Source organism: Camellia sinensis, chromosome 7 (genome assembly GCF_055761805.1).
Source record: "Camellia sinensis isolate YWXY chromosome 7, ASM5576180v1, whole genome shotgun sequence".
NCBI classification, from domain to species: Eukaryota; Viridiplantae; Streptophyta; class Magnoliopsida; order Ericales; family Theaceae; genus Camellia; species Camellia sinensis.
Window position 1 is genome coordinate 149601798 of NC_138967.1, and position 6905 is coordinate 149608702.

The window sequence follows — 6905 nt, forward strand, 5'->3', positions numbered from 1 at the left end:
TAAGAAGTGATTTGTATTGTATTTTTATTGAGTGATAGTGTTTGTTCTATGAATGCTATATTTACACAAATCACATTAGGAAATGGTAGCACCAACTTAGGGGGATAAATCATTTTGCTAACATACTTGTTAAACCCTTTTGAGATGAACTCCTCATGAAAGAAAATTGAAGATTGAAAAGCTTCCATCTCTTGAACCTAACGTGTGCCTCATATACTCTCTTAAGCTTTTGAGGTAAAAATTCTATCTTATTTCCTTTGAGCTAATACTGTTATTACTTTGATAAGAAAAAGATTGATTATGCTTCATTTGATTTGCAATGTATACTCTTTGATGATGCTCTTGTCTAAAAATCATGCTTACGCTTAAAATGTGTGCTATATATTGAAATTCATGATTTTTCTTGGCATATGGATTGCTATACCTTGAACATGCTTCATTTTTTGGATTTACATTAGCTCCATGAGATTATATTGCGTTTAACCTATTATGAGCAACATTTGGTATTCTAAATAATACTTGAGCTATGATTGTTAAATCTTCTAGATTGCATATTGGTATCCTTGGTAGATTGCATGTTGGTATCATTTTGGCATCCTTATTGGTAACATTTGGCATCCTATTTAATTATGAGCTTTCGTTGTTCATATCTTCTATTGATTTTGCCAAATGAAACAAGTGGAAGAATTTAAACTTGATTAGTTTTAAACTGTGTAATTTTTTTTTTTTTTTAGTTCTGCATCTTGAGGTAAAAATAACTTTGCATGCATTGATTTTTTTTAAACCCTTATGATATTTTATTTGCATTACCATTCTAGCAACACCAACGTCTCATTAAGTTTAATTTCTGCTGGTATTAATTTATCTTATTTTACTTTATTTTTATTTTATTTTTATTTTGCTATTAGGCTTCATTTCTTTTATTTTTATTTTTTTTCATTATTATTTTTTGTTTGGGCTTAATTTTCTTTTTTTTTTCTTCTGCTTTTTAATTTCATTTTTCAGTACTTAAAAATAAAAACAAAAACAAATCAAAATACAACTATTTACATAAAAAAAAAACACCATTCATTTTTTTTTACGGCCTCATTTTTTTTACGGCCATACGCCGATCAAACTAAACATATTTCAAAAAAAAAAAAAACCTTTCATTTTTTTCCGGCCATACGCCGATCTTACTTACTTGCCTCTTCCACCATTTTCTTCTTCTTTTTATCACCTTGGGTGACCCTTGACACCTCTGCCCCTGTGCTTTCATCGAGAGCGACGACTCCCCGCCAACTATCATAGGCCAAGAACGAAATTGCTCCAAATCGGGCCATGGAGGTGGTATTCCATTTAAACTCTTTATTTTCGGCCTTCAGTGCACCTATTTCTGCTCGCGCATCCTTGTACATACGCTGAAGCAAAGAGAGTTGGGCGTTGACCTGATGGAGCTCATTCGTCCTGTTCTGCAATCGGTGAGCCAATTTTGTGACTGCAGTCACCGGCTCCATACAGGACGTCAGTGTGAAATGATTGACTTCAATGTCTGATTGAGCTACCATTATTTGCTCAATCGACATCATAGGAAGGTTGGGAAGAGTAGGCGCCGGGGCACTCGGCCTAGCAGCGCTTGAGGGGCCATTCAAGTCTGGAAAGAGAGTAAGGGGACGGGACGAGGCCATGTAGTAGGAGAGAGAGATGTACTCGAAAGGAGGGTAGTTTTTGGCAACCTTTTTGCTATGCTCAGTCTCTCTGTTTTGTCTCTCGAGGAAGACGAAGATCGAAGAGGGTGATGAAGAAGAGATAAAGGAGAGTGAGGTGAAGAAGAAGAAGCAAACGAGTGTGATTAAGATGGGGGCTGAAAAGAAGAGGTTGAAAAGAAGAAGACAAGAGGGGGAGAGAGCCGAGGCAGTTGATTGACTGATTGACCCATCTCTCTTTTGTCGGTTGGCTGACGCAAAAGCGGGGACGCATGTCCGACGCGATTTTCGACGTACAAAAAAGAGATGCGGGCGAATCATATATATATATATATATAAATATGTATATATCTATTTTGATTATCTATTTTTTGATGCCATTTATCACTATCATTTTCCTCCTCCTCCTCCTCCTCCAGATTTTGAGCCATAATTTCCTTTTGATAATGTCACAAGGGGAGAAAATTATATGACGTTATGTATTATGGTATTATTTTCAAACTAATCTGATGTTATGTATTTATAGTTTGATATCTTAAATCTTATATCATGTTATTGATTAAAGTTTATTTATTACACATGTGCTAACCTATGTATTTAGAAATGAATTCAGGGAGCATGACTTGAGGGGGAGCCCTTGTTACTCCCAAATCAAATCAAATCAAAACATCATTATGTGCCATCATAAAAAATGGAGAGATTGTTAGACTTATTTATTTTGATGATTTATTTAATTATGTTTTAATTTATTTGAAAGAGAAAAATAGAATCAAAATTTATTTTTTCCCATTATTTCTTACCTAAACCTTTATCTTAAATGTTGTTAGAATGTATTTAATATTTGATTAAATCAGGAGTTCAAACAGCCCAAAACAAAGGTTCAAACAGCCTAGCAAAGCAGCAGGCCAAAAGGTTCAAAAGGTTCAAGTGGAAGACATTCAAATTAGTAATGATGGAAGTACAACGACTATAAACCGCTATAAAGGTTCAAAAGGCCAAAAGGTTCAAGTGAAAGATATTCAAATTTGTAATGATGGAATGGAAGATATTCAAATTGGTAATAATGTAAGTACAACGGCTATAAACGGCTATGAATTCATATGATTACAACGGCTATAAACAGTTATAAATTCAAATGAATACAACGGCTATAAACGGCTATAATTTTCATTATATATACCAAAGCCTCTAATGTAAACAAGGTACAAAAACCTGAAAATATTCTTTGATCTATAATCACTCATATCAATTCTCATAAATTATACACTGAGCCTTATAGCTTTAAGTCCATCTTTCCTGTGTGAGGTTTACAGAAAAACTAATGTTTCATTTTTATATATCTATCTTTGAGAGATATTTATTGTAAGCTTTCTTTGAAAGTAAAAATACCATTTCATCTTGTAAAAGTGTTGCAAACACTGTGTTCTTGAAATCTTGAGAGTGATTGTGAATCACCTAAGATTTGCAACGGTTTGGGCTTGTAAAGTCTGTGTAAAATCCGTGGAGGATTGCTCCATTTGTAAAGAGGTTGCTAGCGCCCTTGTGAAGCTACAAGATAGTGGAAAATCTCAAGTGATGCTTAAGGAGTGGATGTAGGCTTGGTTGAAGCCGAACCACTATAAATCTGATTGTCTCCTCTTTCCTAATCTCTTTACTTTCCTACTACTGGTATAACTATTTAAAATTCATGTGTTAATCATTTGATTTATCCTGTATGTTAGTTATACTTCATTATTATTTTGCTTGATCATTTATTGCTAAGTTCATCATTGTGCTTGTTAATAATTTGTTGTACTAGTAGTTAATTTTATTAGGGTATTATTAATTTTAATTTGTAGAAACCTAATTCACCCCGCTCTTAGGTTGCTTTTTGGGTAACAGTTAGCATAATATTGGTGTAATGAATTTCATTATTAAAGTATATTTCTAATATAATGCTAATAACTAAAATTACACATTAGATTATAAGATAAGATAATAGATGACAATTATAACATTACTCAAATTTTAATATCATTTCAAATAAAAAAGTAAAAATCATTAATTCTATAATCATCATCTTTTTTTTTTTTTTTGCTAGGTTTATTTATTACTTTATGAGTTTATTTATTATTTTATATGTCAAAACTGTATTAGTTTATGTGTTTCACTAGTCATGCTTGTTACTAATGTAGTATTTATTGACACATGAAGTTGTAAACAAAATATAATAACAAAATATAATCATTCTAACATTGTTTGGTCAAAAAAAAAAAAAAACAAGTGCCTATCATTAATAAAAAGGTGGCCTCGTAGTTTTATTTATTTATTTTTAAATAATAAATATAAAAATAAGCTGAGAGAGTATGGATTGAGATAGTTTGGTCATATGTAACGGAGATCAACAGAGTCAGTAGTGAAAAGATGTGATACAGTGACGATAGATGGAAGTGTTTTTTTTTTTTTTGGATCGATAAAAAAGAAAACTTTATTGATGAAAAAACATACATTACATATGAATATAGACGTGAGCTAGTGTAGTAAATAGATTTATGAATCTCCTTAATTTGATTAACTAAATGGCCATTGATATAATCGAGTGGAGAAAAATGATTCATGTAATCGATTTGGTTGGTTGGTTGGTATTTTTATATCATAAATATACAATCTCCATACAACTTATCTCCCATACCACAAAAGATTTTGAAGTAAAAAAGGCTTATAATACATGTTCATTGATAATAATAAAAAAATAAAGCCAAATTACTCTTACAAACTAGCAGTGAAAATTTTGGTTGTCAATATGTGATTATTAGAAATACAAAGCAAATAAAAGTCAAGTAATGAAAAATAACTAAGCATTCACATTCCATGTATAATTGTATATATTAAGTTGAGAAATTAATCTTTTTATTGTTATAATAGGGAAAAACAAGGTCACTCTAACAATTTTGGGACCCTAAGAACTCCTAATATGGGGACTTTTATATATTAAAAAGAAAATATGATCAAAAGATTATGCATAATTTTTTTAAATTGTACTTACGAAAATGTTATTTCCATTCCATATACAACTAGCAAAATTTACTTAAATTTGTAACAAATTTTACAATAAGAAAAATGATCAAAATACTCTGTATAGCGATCCCAGTTGTCCCTTTACTGTTCTGTTGTATTCCGGACTCGGTTCCGTGAAGTTAGTAATTGTATCTATCTTGTTGTCATCCTTTAATTCCACTTGATTGAGTTTTAGGATGTATTGAGCAGAGTTGTTACAGGTTGGTTAGGCCTTGGTTTTAATTCTTTGTTGCCCAGTTTTTAGGAGGTCCGCTCGAGCGGGTCTTCTTGCGCTCGAGCGGAGATTGCACACTCCCAATTTTTCGTGTCCCTGCAAAACTTCTGCAGGTGTGTTTTTCACGCTCGAGTGGGTTTCTTTGCGCTCGAGCAGGTACTTTGGCGCTCGAGCGGGTAGTACCTTTGGGTGTAAGTTCTGAGAGCAGGAAATCTACGCTCGAGCGGACTGGTTTTCGCGCTCGAGCGGGTTTACTTTATTCTTGTGTCTTGGCGCTCGAGCGGGTCTTTTTGCGCTCGAACGGACCTAGTTTTTGTTCTTGACGCTCGAGCGTTGTGTTTTCCGCTCGAGCGGGAATGTCATATATCAGTTGGCTGTGAGGCAGTTTTAAATCACTTTTTCTCATCCTTTCTCTCTCTTACTTTTCTGAAAAGGCCATTTGAGAGCCTCTCTCTCTAAAACCTTGCATTCTCTCTAGATATTGACCTAGCTAGGGTGTTTTCCTCACCTTTGGCCTTTACAAAAAGGTTGTTGATCGTCGAGGGCTATTTTTTGATCCGAGAAACTCGTGGTTTGGAGCAACTTCATTTTCACCATCTTCCTCGTTGGGTCTCATCTTTTGAGGTAGGAATTCCTACTCACTCTTATGGGTTTTAACCTAGATTTTGAGTCTATTGTTTAAATGGTTGATTTTGGGACTTAGGGTTTCAAAATGTGTTAAAGAGGGTTTTATGATTTTGGGCTCATAATATGTATTTTGGGTTTCAAAATGATGATATTGTTGTTGGTTGGTGATATTGGAACCTTTGGGTCAATATCGAGAGTTGGGGGTAAAAGCCCTAATTTGTTGTTTAAAATTAATTGGTATAATTAATTTGGGAAAATTGTGAACTTATGGAATTGAGTTGGAAATAATGAAATTGGCTCATTATGTTGTGAAATGATGGAGTTGGATTTATAAATCGTTCACTTTTGAAAACATTGATATTTTATCTGTTAGAGCTTTTATTATCTGTTTAGAAATAATTGCTTGGGCTACCGGTGGAGGGTAGTTTTGATTGTTGTAGACAATGCATGATGATTAGGCAAACTAAAACTAATCAATTGGATATGTCATAGAGTATGGCAGTTGATAGAATACATTAACGTTATGTATTGATTGATTGTGTATATAACCTTTGTGTATATATGCATTGTGTGTGGGGGAGAGGAGATAGGGGATGTACTCCACGGTTTAGGGGAAGATAGGGGATGGACCTCTAAACCGGATGTTGTTTGGGAGGAGATAGGGGATGGACTCCACTGATACAGCTCATATGCTTGTCAGATAATGTGTTGATATAGCTCATATGCTTATCCTTGGAAGTGTTGATACAGCTCATATGCTTGTCATTGGAAGTGTTGATATAGCTAATATACATATCTGTTGAAATGTGGATACAGCTTGTATGCTTATCTGTTGAAATGTTGATACAACTAATATGTTCATCTATTGAAAAATGGGAAATGTTTAATATGAGTCATTGTCTCATATAAAGGATTGGCCAGGTTCTGAGCCGTTGATGTGAATTGTGAAATTGATAAGAAATGGAAACTGAAATGAAATGAGACTGAGTTATGAATTGGTTTATGGAAACTGAACATTTATCAATTGCTAATGTCTTAGTTATTGCTCATACTGTGTTTAGCATATCTCTACTGGGCGTTGGCTCACCCTTTATGGGACATTATTTTTAGGTTCAGGTAGTATGCCACCTCCAAGGACATAGCTTGGACGTTGATGAGAGTTGAAGACTCTTCTTTTATTTATTTTGATGTATTACATGTAAATTCAAGCCAAGGGCTTAATATGTATTGAGTTAGTACTCTTCTTTTTGTAACCAAGTGTTAACTTGGAAAGTTGTAAGCCCTTAGAGCATTTGCTTTTGTTGTTAACATGTAATACAGTT